The sequence below is a fragment of the Gorilla gorilla genome, chromosome 4 (assembly GCF_029281585.2).
Source record: "Gorilla gorilla gorilla isolate KB3781 chromosome 4, NHGRI_mGorGor1-v2.1_pri, whole genome shotgun sequence".
NCBI classification, from domain to species: domain Eukaryota; kingdom Metazoa; phylum Chordata; class Mammalia; order Primates; family Hominidae; genus Gorilla; species Gorilla gorilla.
In genome coordinates this window covers 12,202,050-12,225,435 of record NC_073228.2, presented here as the reverse complement: position 1 = coordinate 12,225,435, position 23,386 = coordinate 12,202,050, and the positions used below count along the sequence as shown (strand labels likewise).

The 23,386-nt window shown below is 50.2% G+C and overlaps 1 long non-coding RNA gene across 1 annotated transcript; it reads right to left on the bottom strand.

Annotated features, from left to right (window-relative positions):
- Positions 1–12,845: 12,845 nt before the first annotated feature.
- Positions 12,846–21,995, bottom strand: LOC129533520 (uncharacterized). The gene is made up of 3 exons (XR_008679802.2): positions 21,718–21,995; positions 14,168–14,353; positions 12,846–13,035 (listed from the first exon to the last, which is right to left on the bottom strand). It is a non-coding gene; the product is annotated as an uncharacterized lncRNA (long non-coding RNA).
- Positions 21,996–23,386: the final 1,391 nt, after the last annotated feature.

The following is a 23,386-nucleotide window of genomic DNA, read 5'->3' as shown; positions in this document are numbered from 1 at the left end:
AAAAAAGTCTTTTTTTTTTTTTTTTTTTTTTTGAGACAGTCTCACTCTGTCACTCAGGCTGAAGTGCAGTGGCATGATCTCAGCTCACTGCAGTCTCCACTTTCCAGGCTCAGGTGATCCTCCTGCCTTAGCCTCCCAAGTAGCTAGGACTACAGGTGCCTGCCACCTGTAATTATCAGCATGCCCGGCTAATATCTGTATTTTTAGTAGACATGGGGTTTCAAGCTGGTCTCCAAATCCTGACCTCAAATGATCCACCCACTTTGGCCTCCCAAAGTGCTGGGATTACAGGCAGTGAGCTACTGCACCCAGCCAAAAGAGTCTTTAAAAAAATTAAATTAGCCAGGCACAAAGGCACATGCCTGCAATCCCAGCACTGTGAGAGGCAGAGGCAGGAGGATCGCTTGAGCCCAGGAGTTCGAGACCAGCCTGGGCAATATAATGAGACCTCGTCTCTACAAAAAGTTTTAAAATTAGCCAAGTGTGGTGGTGCATGCCTGTAGTCCCAGCTACTCAGGAGGCTGAGGTGGGAGGATCGCTTGAGCATGAGAGGTTGCAGTCAGCCGAGATCGTACCACTGCACTCCAGCCTGGGCAACAGAGCAAGACACTGTCTCAAGAAAAAAATCATATTAAGTAACAAAGAATGAGCTGATTCAAAGAGAAATGTTGACTAAGTAATAATGAAGGTGGCTGGGGGACATGACAAATTATATACAAGAGGTTGGCCAACGGCAAACCTGCTGGGGGTCATCAAGCTCTGGCCTGCCTCCTCTGCCCACCAACCATGTGGCCAGCCCAAGAAGTTTCTGGAGGGTAGCACTGGCCTCCCATGGGCAGCATTCAAAGATTCCCCCCAGTTTTCCCTGCCAAATGCACGGTGTTTCCCGGGTGTCCTGCACCCTTCCTGGCTATCAGATGACCAAGTTCAGAACTGCTCGACACCGACCTTGCAACTGACTATGCAAAGCTCATTTTACCATCGGCCCAACTGAAACAGACTCGGAAGAAAACCACAGGTGACACAAAGCCATGCACTGCATACTGGAGCCACTTGGAGCTGACTGGGGACGAGTCACACAGACACATCATCCACACAAACCTGTCAACCCAGATCTTTCTCTGAATTTAGCCAGTCCAGGTGCTAGCAGTAACACAAAAAACATCCAGGTACTGACTGGGGTGGTTCTTGCAAGGCAGGTCATACCACTGGGACACAGAAAGCAGGCTTGGGGACAGGCATGGTGGCTCAATCCTGCAATCCCAGCACTTTGGGAGGCCGAAGCAGGTGGATCGCCAGAGGTCAGGAGTTCAAGACCAGCCTGGCCAACATGGTGAAAGGGGGATCACCAGAGGTCAGGAGTTCGAGATCAGCCTGGCCAACGTGATGAAACCTCATCTCTACTAAAAATACAAAGATTAGCTGGGCGTGGTTGTGGGTGCCTGTAATCCCAGCTACTCGGGAGGCTACAGCGGGAGAATCACTTGAACCCGGGAGGCGGAGGTTGCAGTGAGCCAAGATCGCGCCACTGCACTCCAGCCTGGGTGACAAGAGCGAAACTCTGTCTCAAAAAAAAAAAAAAAAACACAGAAAAGAAAAGAAAAGTGAAAGCCAGCTTGGTTAGGCAGCCCCTCCCCAGTAGAGTCAGCTCTGTATACTGTCACCAGGAGGCGGCGCTCTTGGGCCCCTCAACACTCCTGGAAGCCTTCCTCACTTCCTCACTTCCTCAGGCACCTTTTGAAGCAGTGAGAATTGAGAACTCCCTTCTGTTCCTCCAGCTCCTCCCTCTCCTCCTCCTCCTCCTTCTTCTCTGAAAAAGCTTCAGTCCTGCTCAGACCCAGCCTTGAGATAGTGGTCAAGGATACTTGTTTGCTGAAGTCTTAGATGGACCCCCAAGTGAGCCCTGGTAGTTCAGAGAGGAGAACTGGAACCCTCAGGGCCAGGTTTTTCCGGGGAGGTGGGGAGGGATCCCCTGAGGGAAGGGATCCCCTGAGGGAAGGGATCAATAGTCCCATCCCTAGCACAAAGACCACCGTGGATCAGTGGTTTCCAAATCTGAGCAAGCCTCAGAATCACCTTGTGAGATCTGGGGCGCGGGGGGCACAGGCACATCCACTCCCACACTCCTTAACCTGCAGGTCTGGGGTGGGCCTGAGACTCTGCATTTCTGACCAGAGCCTGGGTGATTCCGCTGCTGCTGGCCTGGGCCAGACACTCCAGAATCGCTGCACCTGATAAAGGTTATGGATAAATGAATGCATGAGGGAGTGAAAGCTGGTCCTGCCCATTCTCCTCAGGTTAAAGGGATGAAAAGGCAGCACCGCCCCTGGGCCAGGAACTGGGCAGAGGAGGGAGGGGAGCACAGGCACCTCCAGGCTCAATCCCAGTGGGGCCTGGCCAGCTCCTTCCCAGAGAGGCGCTGCTTGCTTATGCAAACAAGCCCTTTCTTTCCAGAATGCAGGGAGCACGGGACCAGATTCTCTCCTCTGCACTGACGTCCAGCCTCTGTCAAAGGCAGGGACTTCCTTGGTTCACCATCAGCCTTTCCTTGTGTCCCGGGTCAGAACAGGAGAACCTGTAGGTTCGTGTAACTGACAAGTCTGTTCGCGATGCCGTCCTGGGCTCCTTAAGGCCTGGGCTCCCCATGTTTAGAATGGGCGGGTTCATCTCCCACAAGCCGATCCTAAGAGCCAATAACCACGCCTGAGGCTTCCGACCCAGGAGCTGCAAACACCTGGCGCGGGGGACTCTCAGGGGAAAGAAACAGCAGGAATTACTCTGTCCCCAGCTCCAGGACGGCAGAGGACCCGAGTGAGGTCCCCGGGTTCCCCGGGCAAGCAGCAGGGACCGAGGAGGGCACCGCGTCCCGACCCCTGCCCCGGCGCCGCACCAGGAGGGATGTCAAGGCGAGGGAGGATTCCCAGGGGTGCGTGCTGGGGCAGCCCAGTTCCTCCGCGGGCTTCTTTGGGACGAGCAGCCTCCCCTCCCCCACGCCCGCCGTCTGAGGTGCGCAGGGCCCCCCTCCCCACCGCAGCGGCGCGGGGGCTGCAGGAGCATCTGTTGCCATGGTGACGCGCGGCGCTGCGCTCCTCGGATCCGGCGCCACCGCCGCCACCACCGCAGTCCAAGAAGCCGAGAGCTGGGGCTCAGGCGGGACCGGGACACAGGCATCCCGCACACGCGCCACACACACTGCACATGTGCAACTGGCATCCACGCACGCTGCACACCGGCACACTCACAGGCACACTCATGCGCTTGCCACCCCATCCCCCCACCCAGACATAGACACACAACACAACACACACGCACACACTGCACACACCTGGCACCGTGTGCACCACCTCATGCCACAACCAGCCACACACCCCAAACGCGCCCGAACAACACCCTTCACCCACACCGCACACGCTGCAGCCCTGTACACGCTACATAACACACGCATCCCACACACCCACTCGGGACCCCGACGCGGGTGAACAAGCGATGGGAACAGGCCCTCGGGGTGGGCCGTAGCGGGTAGGGCGGGCGGCGGGGGTCGCACCCGGGTCGGCGCACGCGCAGCAGGCTAGTGCCGCCCCCTCCCCCTCGCCGGCTGCCACGTCTTTGCCCTCTCCGCGGCCGGGCCCTGCGGGGCACCCTGGGGGCCCGACGGCCTCCGGGAGCGCGGTTGGCTCCGGCCCCGCACCCCGCGAAGGAACGGTCAGCGCAGTCCCCCGGGCCCTCCGCCCCTCGCCGGGCCTTGCGCGCCCCTCGCCGCCCGGAGCGCCTGGGTACCGCATCCCAGGGCGCGGCGCAGCCAACGCGCAACCCGCCCAGGTCAGGGGTGCCCGCGCCTGGGCCGCCGGCGGTGCGGTCCCGCAAGGGCGAGGGAGGGACTGGGCCTCGGGACCCCCATCCCCAGGATGCCTCCGTCCCTAGCCCGGACCGCGCCCTGGAAGAGGTCGCCCTTCCATCCTGTGGGGTTGGAGGAGGGATGGGGCACCTCTGGGGCGGGGCAGGGACCCGGGCCCCTCGCGCACCCGCGGAGCCGGGAAAGCGATCCCCGAAGGCCCCAGTCTCTCCTGGCGCCTGGAGAACCCAATCAGGCTGTGTTTTTGGCTTTGGTTTTGGTGACAGATCACTGTGTGACTTTTGGCTTCAATGTCTGAAGAGGTTCAAACAGTGGAGAGACATAACCCTAAGAGAACTGTCCATCACCACGGATCAATTTACGTAAATGAGTTTTCTCACGGTCCAAGCCCATCAAAATAAAAACAGGTTTGGAATTGATTCTGGGCTCTGTCCCAGATAAGAAATAATATTTATCCAATGACATCTGAACCATTGGGAAAAAATACAATCCCATCCATCTCATTAAGAGATGCAGTCCAACAAAAATTTAACTTTTATGTATATAATAAACATATACTGCAATTTTAATATATTTATGCTGGTTTGATCAATTTAATAATTCAATTTAATATTCAATCCAGAATAAATTTTTTAAATACTGAGAGCCTTAGAGTCACAGGAAATAAAATATTTTAAATCTAAATTATGGTTCAAATATTGATATTTCTAGACCTGGTCTAATTCTAAAAGAATTTACTTTGATGAGCATTTTTGAGACATAGGTTAATATTTTTTAAAGTTTGAATAACTGATGTGCCTGTTCTTGTTGCAGACATATGCTTGGGTGAGCAGTGAATTACTTTCAAACATAAAAATATTTTTTATTACAATAAAGTTTTGGAGAAGAAATGAAACAGAACCCAGAGGTAAAGAAGAAAAGGATCAAAAAGAACCTGCCCTGTTATTGGGTCACATTGCTACCTTATTTCTATTTCATTGGATACACTTAAAAGGATTGCCCAAGGAAAACTGGAGGCAGATTGCACTTAGGAAAAAAAAAGCTTTCTTGCAAAGGAGCCAGACTTCAGAAGGACTGACTCACCAAATACAAAAATCCAACAAGTATTTAAAGGGAAAAAAAAATCCCAAGAGAATCAAGGTTAGTAAATGTACACTCCTCTGTCTCTGGTGGTTAGCGGCAGCTTCCTCACGTGATTATGCTAATCCTAAAAGCTAGGACACCGGCTTGGAAAAGCAAAAGTCACAGCTAAAATTCTTGTTATTGTAGAGTCCAGGTCCACAGGAAGTAGTTAAGGTTTTATAATTTGGGGACTCTGTGATTTTTGGTTTCAACTGAAGAACTGTGACTTCTTCAATGGTATTGGAAGCAGGATAAAATGTCAGCTTTGGCTTCTATAGAGAGAACAGCAGTTTTATTTTTTTAAACGCCAAAATTTACAGTACACTGGAAATCACATACTTTGCAACCGTGTAAACTTCATGGTGGAAAAATGGTAGCTGTCAATCTTAAAAGGTGTCAAGGGCTATTATTTTTTAAAATTCTTTTCCAGGCCATGTGGGTGAAGACACTTGGAGGCCATGACCCTAGGCCAGTTCCTTTTTGGACAGAAGAAGAAACTGAGGTTTAGGGGAGGAGAGTGACCTGTCCACTGTCCACAGCTGATAACAAGCAAGGGAGGCGGTGCAAACGCCCAACAGCCCAGGAAAGATGACACCCCCACCACCCATCATTAGAGAAAAGTAAATTAATGCCACAGCGAGATGCCACAGCACACCCCCTAGGATGGCTAGAACTTTTTATTTAAAAAAAAAAAAAAAAGAAAATAACAAGTGTTGGTAAGGAGGTAGAAATGTTGCAGCCCTCAGAGATGGCAGGCAGGAGTGTAAGACGATGCAGCTTCTGTGCGAATTCTGACAATTCCTCAGTAAGTTACACATGGAATAATTTATTGAATTATTGAAATTATTTGAATAATTTATTCAAACTTTTTTTTTTTGAGATGGAGTTTCGCTCTTCTTGCCCAGGCCGGAGTGCAGTGGCACGATCTTGGCTCACTGCAACTTCCACCTCCCAGGTTCAAGCGATTCTCCTGCCTCAGCCTCCCGAGTAGCTGGAACTACAGGCACACACCATCATGCCTGGCTAATTTTTGTATTTTTAGTAGAGACGGGGTTTCACTATCAGGCTGGTCTTGAGCTCCTGACCTCAGATGATCCACCCACCTCGGCCTCCCAAAGTGCTGGGATGACAGGTGTGAGTGAGCCACCGCGCCCAGTCTCAAACTTTTAAAAACAGTAACCGCACCCAGTCTCAAACTTTTAAAAATAGTAACCAATGTCTTTTAAAATGCTCATCAAGTAAACTCTTTTAGAATTAAACCATATCTGGAAATATCAATATTTGAGTCATAATTTAAATTTAAAATTTCCTGTGTACACATATGACTCAGCAATTACACTCATGGGTATACACCCAAAACACTTGACAGCAGGTGTTCAAACAAAAACTTGCACACAGATGTAACAAGCAGCATCATTCACACTCACCAAAAGGTAGAAACAAAACAAATGTCCATCAGAGATGAATGGACAAACAAAATGTGGTCTATCTATGTAATGGAATATTATTTGGCCATGAAAAGGAACAAAGTACTTAGTACGCCTGTAATCCCAGCACTTTGAAAGGCACAGGTGGGAAGATTGATTGAGCCCAGGAGTTCAAGACCAACCTGGGAAACATAGCAAGACCCCGTTTCTACAAACAGAAAAAACAATTAGCCAGGTGTGGTTGTGCACACCTGTAGTTCCAGCTACTTGGGAGGCTGAGGTGGGAGGATCTCTTGAGCCCAGGAGGTCAAGGCTGCAGTAAACTATGATTGCACCACTGCACTCCAACCTGGGTGACAGAGCGACACACTGTCTCAAAAAAAAAAAAAGGAATGAAGTACTGATACATACTTTAATATGAATGGACCGTGAAAAACATTATGCTCAGTGAAAGAATTCAGACATAAAAGGCCACATATTACACGATTCCACTTATAGGAAATATCCAGAATAGGTAACTCCATAGATAAAAAGGAGATGGGAGGTGGCCAGGGGCTGGGGGAGGAGGGTGGGAAGTGACTGCCTAATGGATTTCTTTTTGGTATAATAAAGACGCTTTGGAGCTAGATGGTGGTGATGGCTGTATAACATTGTAAATGGACTAGGTGCCACTGTTAAATGGCTAAAATAGTAAATGTTATGTGCATTTTTTTTTTGAGACAGAGCCTCCCTCTGTCTCCCAGGCTGCAGTGCAGTGGTGCAATCTCAGCTCACTGCAACCTTCACCTCCTGGGTTCAAGTGATTCGCCTGCCTCAGCCTCCCTAGTAGTTGGGATTACAGGCTCACACCACCACGCTCAGCTAACCTTTGTATTTTTAGTAGAGACGGGGTTTCACCATGTTGGCTAGTCTGGTCTCAAACTCCTGACCTCAGGTGATCCGCCAGTCTCAGCCTCCCAAAGTGCTGGGATTACAGGCATGAGCTACTGTGCCTGGCCCTGTTATGTGTGTCTTACCACAACTAAAAGAAAACAGATTCTGGGGCCACATGTTAAAAAAAAAAAAATAGTGGAAGTCAGATAATGACCATGTTTCAGACAGGGTTTGCCCAGTGGCTTCCACAGAGCTGTCCCATCTTTGAGGTGGTTAATAAAAGCTTCTGTTGGGAGACTCAGAGGGAAGGGCTGGGTGAAGCGAGCCTGACTTGTCCTCACCTGAGATCCATCAGCTCCCACCAGAGCCCGGCAGGAGCCCGGACTCCTTGGTCGGAGAAGCACGGAGAAGGTGGCCAAGGGCACCGCAGAGAGCCCCAGCAAACTTCCCCTTCGGGTTTTTCTGGGCCCCAGCTGTGGGCCGTCAACCAAACTTTGTGAATCGACACTGGTGACTCGACATGGAAAAGGACTCTCTGTCATCTGATTCAAACGTCATCAGATTGCTTTTGGTGTCGGAAGCAGAGCACACCTTAACAAACACCTCCCCAGCTGTCCCTTTTAATAAAATACACAGGTTGAATGTATTTCCAATTCTGGAATTAATCAGGGAAGTGGGTGGTTTTTTTTTTTGGAGACGGAGTCTCGCTCTGTCGCCCAGGCTGGAGTGCAGTGGCGCGATCTCGGCTCACTGCAAGCTCCGCCTCCCGGGCTCACACCATTCTCCTGCCTCCGCCTCCCCAGCAGCTGGGACTACAGGCGCCCGCCACCACGCCCGGCTAATTTTTTTGTATTTTTAGTAGAGACGAGGTTTCACCGTGGTCTCGATCTCCTGACCTCGTGATCCGCCCGCCTCGGCCTCCCAAAGTGCTGGGGTTACAGGCGTGAGCCACCGCGCCTGGCCGGAAGTGGGTTTTTTAATCACCAGCTCTCGGGAGAAACACATTCTGGAGAGCAAAACACAAGAACCAACCTTTTCAACAAACCAACCTGCGGAGAAACCCCTCTGCGAGTCCAGTGTTGTAAATGAAAATGTTACCAGGCCGGGTGCGGTGGCTCACACCTGTAATCCCAGCACTTTGAGAGACCGAGGTGGGTGCATCATCTGAGGTCAGGAGTTCGAGACCAGCCTGACCAATACAGTGAAACCCTGTCTCTACTAAAAATACAGAAATTAGCCGGGCGTGGTGGCAGGCGCCTGTAGTCCCAGCTACTCAGGAGGCTGAGGTGGGACAATTGCTTGAACCCGGGAGGCGGAGGTTGCAATGAGCCGAGATCACGCCACCGCACTCCAGCCTGGGCAATAGAGCAAGAGTCTGCCTCAAAAAAAAAAAAAAAAAAAAGAAAGAAAAAGAAAGGAAAACGTTAGCTACACACACAGCTTAGGGGCGGCTCCCTGAAATTTGTAACTGTTTAGCCCCGGGTGTGTCTGTCCAGGATGGTTCATGTCTTTCAAGCTGCACATGCCCACAGGAGAGCTCACCCCCAAAATGCTGCAGCTGTCACAAGGTTGCCTCTTGTTCATTTGGTTCTTAACATGGTTGTTCTTAGGACTCTGATAAAGAATGAATGGTTTTGGCTGGGTGCAGTGGCTCACACCTATAATCCTAGAACTTTGGGAGGCTGAGGCGGGAGGATCGCTTGAGTCCAGGAGTTTGAGACCAACCTGACCAACATGACAAAACCCCATCTCTACTAAAAATACAAAAAAAGTAGCCAGGCATGGTGGTGGGTGGCTGTAATTCCAGCTACTCGGGACACTGAGGCACGAGAAACGTTTGAACCTGGAAGGTGGAGGTTGCAGTGAGGTGAGATGGTGCCACTGCACTCCAGCCTGGGGGACAGAGGGAGACTTTGTCTCAAAAAAAAAAAAAAAGAATTAATGGAAATGGTTTTGGCTGAGTGCAGTGGCTCATACCTGTAATCCCAGCACTTTGGGAGGCCAAGCAGGGAGGGTCACTTGAGTCCAGGAGTTCAAGACCAGCCTAGACAATGTAGAGAAACCACATCTCTACAAAAAAAATTTTTTAATTAGCCAGGCGTGATGGTGCGCACCTGTGGTCCCAGCTACTTGGGAAGCTGAGGTGGGAGAATTGCTTGAGCCTGGGAGTTCAAGGCTGCTGTGAGCCATGATGACACCACTGCACTCCAGCCTGTCTCAAAAAATAATAATGAATAGAAAAAGAATTAATGTTTTCCATTTATATCGTTTTCAAAAGAGGTTTGCTCCTCTCATATGAAACTGAGACAGTCAATTCTGCAAAGAAATTCAAATGGCCAGTAAAGTATAGGAAAAGATGTTCATCCTTTCTAAAGAACCAAAAGTTCCAACAACAATCAGATGCTATTTGGATCTAATGATTGTTTTGAAGACAATACTTGAGGCTGGGGCCCTGCCACCGCCCACCCAGAATGAGACCCATTAATCATCATCACCCAGGGCTTACTCTCTCTTTTTCGTTATTGGTTTTCACATCCAGCTTTGCCATTGATCATACACGAGACCTGGGGCAAATCATTCACTCCCTCTGTGCCCAGTTTTCTCTTTGTTCAGCTGAGGAGCTCCACGTGGTGTTTGCACTGTAGAGTGGGCGAGGCCCTCTGCTATTCCGTAGGCTGAGTGGGGCCCCGTCCTGCTACAGTGACCCAAAGGCAATTGTGAACACAAGAGAAAAGCGTTACGTATTTTGTGTTGTTTTCATCTGTTCCTGCTGCTGTCACAAAACACCGCAGACTGAGTGATTTATAAGTAATAGAGATTTATTTCTCGCAGTTCTGAAGCTGGGAAGTCCAAGGTCAAGGATCTCCGCTTCCCAGATGGCACCTCGTTGCCACATCCTCCAGAGGGATAAAATGCTGTGTCCTCACATGGAGGAAGGGAAGCCCTTTTATAATAAGGCTCTAATCCTGCCAGGCACGGGGGCTCATGCCTGTAATCCCAGCACTTTGGGAGGCTGAGGCAGACAGATCACTTGAACTCAGGAACTCAACACCAGCCTGGGCAACATGGCTAAACCCTGTCTCTACAAAAAATTTAAAAATTAGCCAGGTGTGGTGGTGTACACCTGTGGTCCCAGCTACTCGGGAGGCTGAGGAGGGAGGATCACTTGAACCCAGGAGGTGGAGGTTGCAGTGAGCCAAGATTGTGCCATTGAACACCAGCTTGGGCAACACAGCAAAATCCCATCTCAAGGCCACGCGTGGTGGCTCACACCTCCCAGCACTTTGGGAGGCCAAGGTGGGTGGATCACTCGAGGTCAGGAGTTCGAGACCAGTCTGGCCAACATGGTGAAAGCCCCGTCTCTACTAAAAGTACAAAAAAGTTAGCCGGGCATGGTGGCAGGGCCTGTAATCCCAGCTACTTGAGAGGCTGAGGCAGGAGAATTGCTTGAACCCGGCAGGTGGAGGTTGCTGTGAGCTGAGATCATGCCACTGCACTCCAGCCTGGGCAACAAGAGTGAGACTCTGTCTCAAAAAATAAATAAATAAATCATACAAATCTCATCTCAAAATAAAATAATATAATATATAAGGCTCTAATCCCACCCCGGAGGGCAGAGCCATTACGGCCTCCTCCTCAGTACTGTTGCACTGGGGATTAAGTTTCAACGTGAATTTTGGAGGGACACAAACATTCAAACCACAGTTAAGTGTTGACAGTGTCCTGAGGCAACAGGTCCTTGCTTCCCTCTCGTCCACGTTGATGATCAGGCGACCCGCTGGATTGGTTTTCTGCAGCTGCTCTGAGAAAGCACCACAGACTGAGGGCGTTGAGCCACCCACGTGTGTTCCCTCGCAGGTGTGGAGGCCAGAAGTCCAATCCAGAGAGGCCGTGCTCACTCTGCAGGCTCCGCGGAGGACCCGTCCTTGCCTCTCCCAGCTGCTGTGGACGCCAGTGATTTTGTTTCGTGTTTTTGTTTTTGTTTTTTTGAGACAGAGTTTCACGCTTGTGGTGCAGGCTGGAGTGCAGTGGCGCCATCTCGGCTCACTGCAACCTCCGCCTCCCGGGTTCAAGCGATTCTCCTGCCTCAGCCTCCTCAGTAGCTGGTGTTACAGGTGCCCGCCACCACGCCTGACTAATTTTTGTATTTTTAGTAGAGATGGGGGTTTCACCATGTTGGCCAGGCTGGTCTCAAACTCCTGACCTCAGGTGATTCATCCATCTCGGCCTCCCAAAGTGCTGGGATGACAAGCGTGAGCCACCGCGCCCAGCCGGGACACCAGTGATTTTGGCCCACGCCTTCCTGTGTGCTGCTCGGTATGCAGGAAAGCCCTTTCCCTGAAACCCAGAGACCCTCCACCTGCTTTTATTTTTCACTTTTGATAGAGACACAGGTAGTGGAAATATTTTGCTGTCTTCTTAACTATAAGAAAAGCAACAGCATAAACACAGTTACAAACAGCGGTCAACCTCTGGTCTCAGTGGTGAGTGACCCTAGGGAGTGCTGTAATCTGTGGCAGGAATGAGAGGCTGGTGAGGAAGCCGCCTATCCTCATGCGTCGACCAGCCCAGGGTGGCCCGATGACCCTGTTTTTGTTTTTGTTTTGAGACACTTTTGCTCTTGTTGCCCAGGCTGGAGTGCAGTGACACCATCTCGGTTCACTGCAACCTCCGCCTCCCGGGTTCAAGCGATTCTCCTGCCTCAGCCTCCTGAGTAGCTGGGACTACAGGCGTGTGCCACCACACCCAGCTAATTTTTGTATTTTTAGTAGAGATGGGGGTTTCAACATGTTCGCCAAGGGGTGAACAGGCTAGGTGTGCCCAGGGCACTTCATCCCATCTGCTCAGCCACACCAAGGAACCCAGAGATTCAGGTTGCAACCTGTGGTGATCTCGAAGTGAAAATATGTCCCTTGGATTATCCCATAACATTTCACAATGGAACTAGAGGGAGGATGTTGAGGCATAAATGAAGCCAAAGGCTTAATTGGAAGGATGTGGAAAGGCAACGGAGAGGCTGCAGCATGGCTGTGTGGAAGAAGGGCTTCAGCGTTGTTGAGTTTCAATTGCAAAGCCACCTGGAAGCAGAGGGGGGAAGCCTCTTCATGCAGGAGAAAGAACAGTAAAAGTTCCCAAGAAAATGTTCTCGAGAGCCTCAGCCCCAAACGCAAAGTGCTCAAAGAGCTGCCACTGATGCCCAAGATCAGGCCAGCCCAGCCTAGAATAAGGACATCAAACACATTGGAGAAAGGAAGGATATAAGCTGTTCCCCATCATCCCCCAGGCCCCATCCTGGGAGCCCCGTCACCAACCACCTTTCTCTTTAGTCCTCAGCAGGCCTCAATATTGTCACCAAGTAAACTTGGGAGTCAACAAACATGGGTAGGAACCAACATTAGCACGGTCAGCAAATGCGCCCCTGCTCCAGTAGCTGGGTCTTTATATTGTATCAGGAATCCTCCTGGTCCACCTCCCCCTCACCCATTCCTTCTACTCAACCAAGCTCCCGTACCACGCCACCCCCACCCCTCCTCATCGGCCAAGTTCTCCCCCACCTCCGAAAGGCAGACACAACCTCATCTCAGCTCGCCACCGTCCGCTGGGGGGAGACTGACACACATTGACTGCTCCCCGTGCCACCTCTGCTGTGCACTAATGCATTCGCCTAATTTCCAGTAGTCAGTGACATTTCACCGTGGAGGCAGAGGTTTCCACTCACGCCACTGCAGACTTCATGGAGCTCAGGCAGGATTCGAGGCCCTAAAGAGGGGTGGTAAATAGTGAAGGAGGTTACAGGCACAAGGCAGAGAAATGATGGTGCCTTCCCATTCCAGGTTTACTTTTTTCTAAAGCATTTACTAAAACTAAATTTGAACATCTAAGTTGGTGATTGCATGATTGAGATATTGGAGCAAAAGAACAGCTTGGTTGGTAGTTGAGTTTTCACATGGACAGTAGAATCACCGATGTTTTGCTGTAGGTATAAAATGATTTCCAGGCTGGGCAAGGTGGCTCATGCCTGTAATCCCAGCATTTTGGGAGGCTGAGGCAGGCAGATCACTTGAGGTCAGGAGTTCGAGACCAGCCTGGCCAACATAGTGAAACCCTGTCTCTACTAAAAAAAAAAAATACAAAAATCAGCCAGGTGCGGTGGCGCCCACCTGTAGTCTCAGCTACTGGGGAGGCTGAGGTGGGAGGAACACTTGAGCCCAGGAGGCAGAGGGGGCAATGAGCCAAGATCAAGCCACTGCATTCCAGCCTTGGTGGCAGCGGGAGACTCCATCTCAAAAAAAAAAAAAAAAAGATTTCCAGCCGGGCGCAGTGGCTTACACTTGCAATTCCAACACTTTGGGAGGCCAAGGCAGGTGAATTGTTTGAGCCCAAGAGTTTGAGATCAGCCTAGGCAACATAGCAAGACTCCATCTCTACAAAAAATACAAAAATTAGCCATGTGTGGTGGCACACATCTGTAGTCCCAGAGACTCAAACTACGAGTGGGAGGATCGCTTAAACCTGGAAGTGGGAAGCTGCAGTGAGCCGTGATCATGCCACTGCACTCCAGCCTGGGCAACAGAGTGAAACGCTGTCTCAAAAAAACAAAAAAAATTATGTCCTTCTCAAGCCTTCCAAATACATGGTCTTAGCGCCTTTAATATACAACGAGTGCTTACAAATACAACAGAAAAAGATGAGTAACCTAATACAATGGATAAATGATTTGGATAATATATTCAGACAATTCTCAAAAGAAGTATGCAAATAGCCAAGATGTCAGCCTCAATCGTAATGAAAGAAGATAAATCAAATGGAGTTGTAGTTTTCATCTTGTGGCATCTTTTAAAGCTTGATAAAAGCTACTGCTGATAAGAAATGGAAACAACAGGCCTCTCACCTCATGTCAATGTGCCTGGGCACAAGCAGAAGCTTCTGGAAGGGCAATTTGGCTTCATCCATCAAAATGTTAGGGCAGGTGTGAGGGCTCATGCCTGTCATCCCAGCACTTTGGGAGGCTGAGGCAGGAGGATCGCCGGACGCCAGGAGTTGGAGACCAGCCTGGGCAACAAAGTGAAGCCCATCTCTACAAAAATGAAAAAGGAAAAATGAGATGTGGTGGCGCACGCCTGTAGTTCCAGCTACACAGGAGGTTGAGGTCAGAGAATCGCTTGAACCTGGGAGGTAGAGGTTGCAGTGAGGTATGACTGCACCACTGCAATCCAGCCTGGGCAACAGAGCAAAACTCTGACAAAGAAAGAGAGAGGGAGAGAGGGAGAGAGGGAGAGAGGGAGAGAGGGAGAGAGGGAGAGAGGGAGAGAGGGAAGGAGGGAGGGAGGGAGGGAGGCAAGGAAGGAAGGAAGGAAAAGATATATTGAGCTATTTCTTTAAGAGCTGTACTCTTTACTATATGTAAGTTATATCTCAATTTTGTGAACTTTTTTTAACCATGAGCATATGTTACATTTATATATAGGGAAAACACAATATATTTTTAAAAATTAAAAAGACAGGCTATAAATATATTTTTATCATGAGCCTGTATATCCTAGAGAGAAAACAATATATAAAATACATTTAAATATACATAAATGTTTAAAACATAAAATATGAATATTTTACCAAGAGCATATATTACTTTTATACACATGGAAAACACAGTATAGAAGGAAGACACAAGACCAGATCCGGGAATGGTGAGTCTCCTCCCCCCAGGCAAACTGGTCCTTCTCACTTGGGCCTGAGGAGGACTCCACACCCCTCCCCAGCCCATACCTCTCAATCTCACCACCCCCTTCCTGGCACTTGGCCACCAGCTTCAGGGCTGGAGACATTTCTTTCTTTCTTTTTTTTTTTTTTAAGATGGAGTCTCGCTCTTGTTGCCCAGGCTGGGGTACAATGACGTAATCTCAGCTCGCTGCAACCTCTGCCTCCCGGGTTCAAGCGATTCTCCTGACTCAGCCTCCCAAGTAGCTGGGATTACAGGCATTTGCCATCACGCCCGGCTAATTTTTTTGTATTTTTAGTAGAGACGGGGTTTCACCATGTTGGCCAGGTTGGTCTTGAACTCCTGACCTTAGGTGATCCACCCACCTCAGCCTCCCAAAGTGCTGGGATTACAGGCATGAGCCACCACACCCAGTCAGGGCTGGAGACATTTCTAAATGCTTGCACTTGAGAAATGGTGAGATCAAAAGGAACTCCTGCTTGCCTGGCTGAAGGCCTTGTCCAGGAGCAGGACTTGTCCTGGCTGTAACTGCGTCTGGGTTCACGCAACTTTGCATTGACAAAGACGGGAGAAAGGGGCTCTGGGGAGCCCTGGGCAGCTTCCAGTAATCAGGGGAGGTTTCCTGCCACGACTACAGTGGGGCGACCGAGGGCAGAGGGCAAGTCCAGGCAAGCCTTGAAGAGACCCAGCTGTGTCAGCATAAAACGCACACCGTCTTTCCAGCTGTTGACTTCATAGCTGCCAAGTCAGTGCCCAAGGGGCTGGAGACAACAGGGCGCCCACAGCTGTGCTCCGGGGCGGACACCTCAGCCCCCCGGGCAGCAGTGTGGATAACCCACGTGGCCTGGATGTGGTGGGTAAAGTGCTGGCATGCACCTTTGTTCGGGTGGACTTTGGGTCTTGTTGGTCAGATGGTCGTGGCTCCGCTGCTTTGATCCAGGGAGAAACAGGGAAGCAGAAGAGACACTCACTCCAGCAGGTAACCGCCGCCAGGCCGGCCCCACTCTTTTCCCAGGGCGCTCCTGGGCCCCTGCTGCTGTCCAGAGGTGGTGGTTTTTGTTTTTCTTCCTTAAGTGAAACCACCAGTGTCTCCGGACTTGAGAACAAGCACTAGAAAGGTGAGGACCACCTGGCACTTTGTTATCCAGTCGCACCTTTCAGCTGGAGGCCAGCCCGCCGACATAACCCTTGGAGGGCCAGGCCAGGAGCATCTCCTCTTTTTCAAAGAAGGGGAAGCCGAGATGTGGGCAGGCTTGGCCCCACCCAAGGCAGCTGAGAAAGCCGAGAGCTCCTCTCTCCATTCTCACTCTCCAAACATCCATGGCCAACCCAGACAGAGCCCCCAAGCTCTACAGAAACCTGGACACCAGAGGGACAGACAGGACAGGAGAGGGGTGACAATGTGGTAGAAAAATTACGTGGTCATTGGCCAGGCGCAGTGGCTCACGCCTATAATCCCAACCACTTGGGAGGCCCAGGTGGGAGAATGGCTGTAGGCCAGAGGTTCAAGACAGGCCTGGGCAACATAGTGACACCCTGTGTCTACCAAAAAATAATAATAATAATAATAATAATAATAATTAGCCTGTAGGCCAGGCACGGTGGCTCACGCCTATAATCCCAGCACTTTGGGAGGCCGAGGCGGGCAGATCACTTGAGGTCAGGAATTCGAGACCAGCCTGGCCAACATGGTGAAACTCTGTCTCTACTAAAAAAATAAATACAAAAGTTAGCCAAGCGTGGTGGTATGTGTCTGTAATCCCTACTCAGGAGGCTGAGGCAGGAGAATCAATCACTTGAACCTGTAGGCGGAGGTTGCAGTGCACTGAGATTGCGCCACTGCACTGCAGCCTGGGTGACAGAGCGAGACCCTGTCTCAAAAACAGAACAAAACAAAAACAAACAAAAAGCCTGTAGTCCCAGCTACTAGGGAAGCTGAGGCAGGAAGATCACTTGAGCCCAGGACTTTGAGGTTGCAGGGAACTATGATCGCCACTGCACTGCAACCTGGGCGACAGAGCAAGACTCCATCTCTTAAAAAAAAAAATTGACTGGGTGCAGTGGCTCACACCTGTAATCCTAGCACTTTGGGAGGCCGAGGTGAGTGGGATTGCCTGAGCTCAGGAATTCAAGACCAGCCTGGGCAACACGGTGAAACCCCGTCTCTACTAAAAATACAAAAATTAACCAGGCGTGGTGGCACACGCCTGTAATCCCAGCTACTCGGGAGGCTGAGGCAGGAGAATTGTTTGAACCTGGGAGGCGGAGGTTGCAGTGAGCCGAGATCGTGCCGCTGCACCCCATCCTGGGTGACAGAGCAAGACTCCATCTCAAAAAAAAAAAAAAAAAAACTTAATGTATGTCTACAAGGCAACAAGTCCTTTGATATGTACAATGTAATAACGTTGTCACACAGCTGCCAACCAAGCACCGGTCCCTGCCAGGCTCCACTCCCTCTGGAGTTCTCTTTGTCCTGATAGTTTTCCCACGTGGAATCTTCTACTCCAACCCCTCCCAACTCAACGGCAAATTCTGAATCTAAATCCAGAGTGCCAGCCTCTGGAAGCTCTGACCTCATCCCGGCCCCCAAGCGCTTGTTCACCCCATTTCCATTGCTTGCTGCCAGCCGCTGGCCTGGCCTCTCCCCAGAGGCTCCGAGGATGCCCAGCAGAAAAGCCCTGGCTCTGGGCAGGTTTTCGCAGACGAGACTCGCACCTCCTCTTGGACTCACGTCCCCACCCTCCAGGGACCCATAAGAGAGAAACCGGTGGCACAGACGGCAGTGCACGGCTCCCAAAGGGACCGAGTTGGCAACAGCAGGCAGTGCCTGGCCAACCCCATTGCACTCCATGTGGGGCATCCGCTGGGAGGCCAGGGTCAGGTGGGCCCCAACATTCAGAATGACAGACAGAAGTAGGAAAACGAGGAAGCAGGCCAGTGCCCATGCGGGGAGATCAGTCTTATTCACATTTTTCAAGAGATAACAGAAATCTGAACTTTTAGGTAAAACATCCCATTTCTTACATTTCAGTTCCAATAAGAAAGCACACGTGCCGATTAGGGAAATGCAAATCAAAACCACCATGAGATGCTGCTTCACACCGACTAGGGTGGCTAGAATCAAAAAAGCAGAAAATCACAAATGTTGTCGAGGATATGGAGCAATTGGGCCCCTCGTACAGTGCTGGTGAGAAGAGAAAACGGTGGAGATGGTTTGGGAGTTCCTAAAAAGCATAGAATTCCCATAGGCACCAGCAATCCCACTCCTGGGTATACACCAACAAAAACTTGCACACAAATGCTCCTAGCAGCATTATTCATAAGAACTGAGCTCAAAAGTGGAAACAACATCAGTTGTCCACTGGAAGATGAATGGATACACGCAACGTGTCCACATGCAATACAGGCGTGGTGGCTCACGCCTATAATCCCAGCACTTTGGGAGGCCGAGGCAGGTGGATTTTGTATTCGGCCATAAAAAAGCTGAAGTACCGATGCAGGCCACTGCATATGTGCACACGGAAAACATCGTGCTCAGTGCAAAAAGCCAGTCACCACAGGCCACATACTGGCTGGCCACGGTGGCTCAGGGCCGGGAATCCAGCACTTTGGGAGGCCACGGTGGGAAGATCTCTTGAGCTCAGGAATTTGAGACCAGCCTGGCCTACATAGAGAGATCTCATCTCTACACAAAATAAAAATAAAAATAAAAAATTTTAAAAAGGCCACACGAAATTCCGTTTATATGAAATGTCCAGAACAGGCGAATCTGCCGAGACAGAAAGCAGATTGAGGGTTGCCAGGAACAGGGGGAAGGGAGAGAAAGTATGGGAGTTTCTTTTGGGGATGGTGGAAATGTTCTAAAATGGATTGTGACAATGGTTGCACAAGCTTATGAAGATACTAAAAACCATTGAATTTTACACTGTAAAATGGTGAGTTTTATGTTCGTGGATTATATTCCAAACAGACAGTGCAAGCAGAGCCAAGGATATCTACAGGCCAGATTCCACCGGAGGGCAGTACAGCTCCCCCCTCAACCCTGAGCCTGAGCGCCCACCCCCAGCACTCAGTCTCACTGTGGGCTGGAATCACTTTTTTCTTGTTCCTTCTCTAAGACAAAAATGTGCAGTAGAATTCCCCAATGAATACTGTGCCACCGACACCCACTGCTGCTGGTGATGGCAGTAGCCGGCCTCTGGGGAAAGCAAGGTGGCACCTACAACACTGGGCCCCATGGAACCACGGGGGCCTTATGCGAGGGAGGCAGGAGCTTCAGGGTCAGAGCAGAGATCAACGGAACATGATTGCTGGCTCTGAAGGTGAAAAAAGGGGCCGCCACGAGTGAAGCAATGTGGACGTCCTTAAAGAACTGGGAAAGGCAGGGAAACAGATATCCCTTGGAGCCTCCAGAGAGAACCAACTCGGTCAGCACCTCGGCTTCATCCTCGTGAGACCTGGGTCAGACTTCTGACCTCTAAAAGTGTGAGAAAATACATTTGTCTTGCTTTCTTTTTTTTTTTTTTTTTTTTGAGACTGAGTCTTGCTCTGTCGCCCAGGCTAGATAGAGTGCAGTGGCACAATCTCGGCTCACTGCAACTCCGCCTCCCGATTCAAGCGATTCTCCTGCCTCAGCTTCCTGAGTAGCTGGGACTACAGGTGCGCACCACCACACCTGGCTAATTTTTGTATTTTTAGTGGAGACAGGGTTTCACCATGTTGGTCAGGCTGGTCTCAAACTCCTGATCTCGTGATCCACCTGCCTCGGCCTCCTAAAGTACTGGGATTACAGGCGTGAGCCACCGCACCCAGCCTTGTCTTGTTTTAAGTCACTAACTTTATGGTCATCTGTTCCAGCAGCAACAGGAAACTAATACAGCAGGTGATTTAATCTCTTTAAGACCTTCATTGCTAGGCCAGGCGCAGGGGCTCCTGTCCAGAATCCCAACACTTTGGGAGGCCAACACGGGAGGATTGGTTGAGCCCAGGAGTTTGAGACCAGCTGGGAAACATGGAGAAACCCTGTCTCTATAAAAAATATATATATATATACAAAAAATTAGCTGGGCATGGTGGCACATGCCTGTAGTCCCAGCTACTAGGAAGGCTGAGGTGGGAGGACTGCCTTGCTTAAGCCTTGAGGGAAAGAGGTTGCAGTGAGCCAAGATTGTGCCACTGCACTCCAGCCTGGGTGACAGCCACACTCTGTCTCAAAAACAAAAGGACTTCATTTCTAAAATTATTATTTAATAATTTTACCTGCTTACCAATGGAAGGCAAAGAGTAAATGATATCATCTTTGTAAAGTGGCTGTCCCAGTCCTTGGCACATAAATGCTCAGTCATGACGAGTATCCAATGACAATTGTACAAGCAGGAAAAATTATGTTTACAAGGAAGTGTACTTATATGAGGACATGCTCCCTAATGTGCTGATGCCGATGGAAGAAATTATAAAGATTGTATACATATATCACCTATGTAAAAATGCAAAAAGAACAATTATATAAGATATTAATATTGCTTTTTTCTGGGTGATCTTTACTCTATCTAAATTTTCGTGTATTATCTATGGAATGCTTTACTTTTTACTTTTTTTGTTGCTGTTATTAAGAGACAGGGAGGGCCAGGCTCAGTGGCTCACGCCTGTAATCCCAGCACTTTGGGAGGCCAAGGTGAGCGGATCACAAGGTCAGGAGATCGAGACCATCCTAGCTAACACAGTGAAACCCCATCTCTGCTAAAAACATACAAAAAAATTAGCCGGGCATGGTGGCGGGTGCCTCTAGCCCCAGCTACTTGGGAGGCTAAGGCAGGAGAATGGTGTGAACCCGGCAGGCAAAGCTTGCAGTGAGCGGAGATCGCACCACTGCACTCCAGCCTGGGTGACAAAGCGAGACTCTATCTCAAAAAAAAAAAAAAAAAAAAAGAAGAGATGAGATGAGGACACAGATGTGCACAGAGGGACAACCCTATGAGGACGCAGGGAGAAGACACCGTCTACAGCCAAGGAGAGAAGAAACCAACCCTGCCCAGATCTTGATCTAAAACTTCCAGCCTCCAGAACTGTGAGAAAATTAACTTCTGGGAGCCCCTAGAAGGGCTCCCAGGCCACAGAACTTTGTTGCGGCAGCCGGAGGAAATACACCACGGGAATAGCCAGTGCCCCATCCTGCAAGTCTAGGAAATTAAGGATCTTCCACTCATTTAACACAATCCAAGCAGTGCTAGGCTCAGCGGCTGCTAAACTGTTTTCTGATCTTGCCCTCTGGAGAGGGTACAAATGACCCCCAAAGTGGCCACAAATTCTTCCAGATCCTGTGTGGTCACTCGTTTGCTACTCCTCTGGTCAAGAGGTTGGAGTTGACCTCACATGGCTTCCATGCAATTTGCTGTGGCCCCTGGGACGTCAGCAAACATGGGACCTCAGCTTCCATTGGAGCCACCGAAGAAAGGATCCACACTGGCCTGCTGCAGACAGACAGCCCCGCCAACAACCAGCACCAAGCACCAGCCACGCAAGAAAGGCCATCCCAGGCCATCCAGCCCCAGCCAAGCCGAAGCCATGTGAGTGACCCCGGCATGACCAGCAGGAGCACTGAGGAGCTGAGCCCAAGGATGATCCGTCAGGCTGAGGTGTTCCCCCCGGCTAGGCCACAGCCCCCAGGTACTCAGGCAAACGCAAATCCAGTCGCTGCTGTGACTTGAGGTGAAGGAGCTTACCCCGAATAATCTGGGTGGGCCTGATCAATTCATTGAAAAGAAGCAACTCCGCCTGTGGACCGCAGCACCAGCTCCTGTCTGAGTCGCGCCGGCTGCCTCTGAGGAAGGCTTGCTCTGCAGTTTGGGACTCGCCTCACCAGACCCCACCATCACATCAGCCAGTGCCTTCAGTAAATCTCTTTGAATGCTGATATTTCTATCTATTGGCTGTTTCTCTGGAGCACCCCGTGGTCTAGGTTGGGCTGGGGGTTCTGCTAGTACTTTTGTCATTCCCTTTGCTTTCCTGTGGCTGGAGACTGTGCTTTGTCATCGTTGCTGGCCCAGTTCCTGCCCGCCCTTCTCCTCCAGGGCATCCTACAAATGTCCTGTGCCACCGCCTCTCATAGTGCTGGCAGGAGCAGCGTGAGAAGGACTCATGACCACGCCTCAATCCTGAATTCCCCTCGCCCATTCCTCTCTGGATGCAATCTCACTACTTTGTCTTACTTCTCCTGCTTCAGAGGGCTGAGATTCGCCATCCTGGGGTGCACATGTCCCCATAAGCAGCATCCACACAGGACAGGGGCCTCTAAAGGCAGTGACCGCAGGATGCAACTTGTACTGAACCCAAAGAAATATGAATGTGAGGCCGGGCACAGTGGCTCATGCCTGTAATCCCAGCACTTTGGGAGGCCGAGGCGGGAGGATCACTTGAGGTCAGGAGTTCGAGAGCAGCCTGGCCAACGTGGCGAAACTCCATTACTAAAAATATAAAAATTAGCTGGGCGTGGTGGTGTACGCTTGTAATCCCAGCTACTCAGGAGGCTGAGGCAGGAGAATCACTCGAACCCAGGAGGCAGAGGTTGCAGTGAGCTGAGCTAGCACCACTGCACTCCAGCCTGGGCGACCGAGCTAGACTCCATCTCAAAAAAAAAAAAAAAGAAAAGAAAAGAAAAAGAAATATGGGGAGGGATAGCTTTAGGAGATATACCTAATGCTAAATGATGAGTTAGTGGGTGCAGCACACCAGCATGGCACAATGTATACATATGTAACTAACCTGCACATTGTGCACATGTACCCCAAAACTTAAAGTATAATAATAATAAAAAAAAGAAAAAAGAAAAAGAAATATGAATGTGAGGTCAATGGTAGCCTTTCCTACTGATGTAGCAGGGACATGGAAAGTACAAGGTTTCAGCCTCAAGGAGGAATATCCTATAAACGTGCCTCAAAAGACAGTAGCCATCCCTGCCAGCATCAGGAGCCCATTCTTTCCAAATACACAGAGTCCAGCGAGGACACCATAGGAGCTGAGGCTGCCAAAAACACTTCTGTGCCTTGTGAGTTAAATTAACATCATTTCGGTGCACAGTGGCTCACACCTGCAACCCCAGCCCTCTGGGAGGTGAAGGCAGGAGGATCTCTTGAGCCCAGGAGTTCAAGACCAGCCTGGGCAACACAGTAAGAACCCCAATTTCTATAATAATAAAAATATTAGCCAGGTCTCGTGGCACACCTCTTGTAACCCCAGTTACCTCGGAGACTGAGGCAAGAGGATCACATGAGTCCAGGAGGTCAAGGCTGTGGTGAGCTATGATCACACCACTGCACTCCAACCTGGGCAACAGAGCAAGATCCTGTCTCCAAAAAAAAAAAAAAAATTAGCATCATGGCTGGGTGCAGTGAC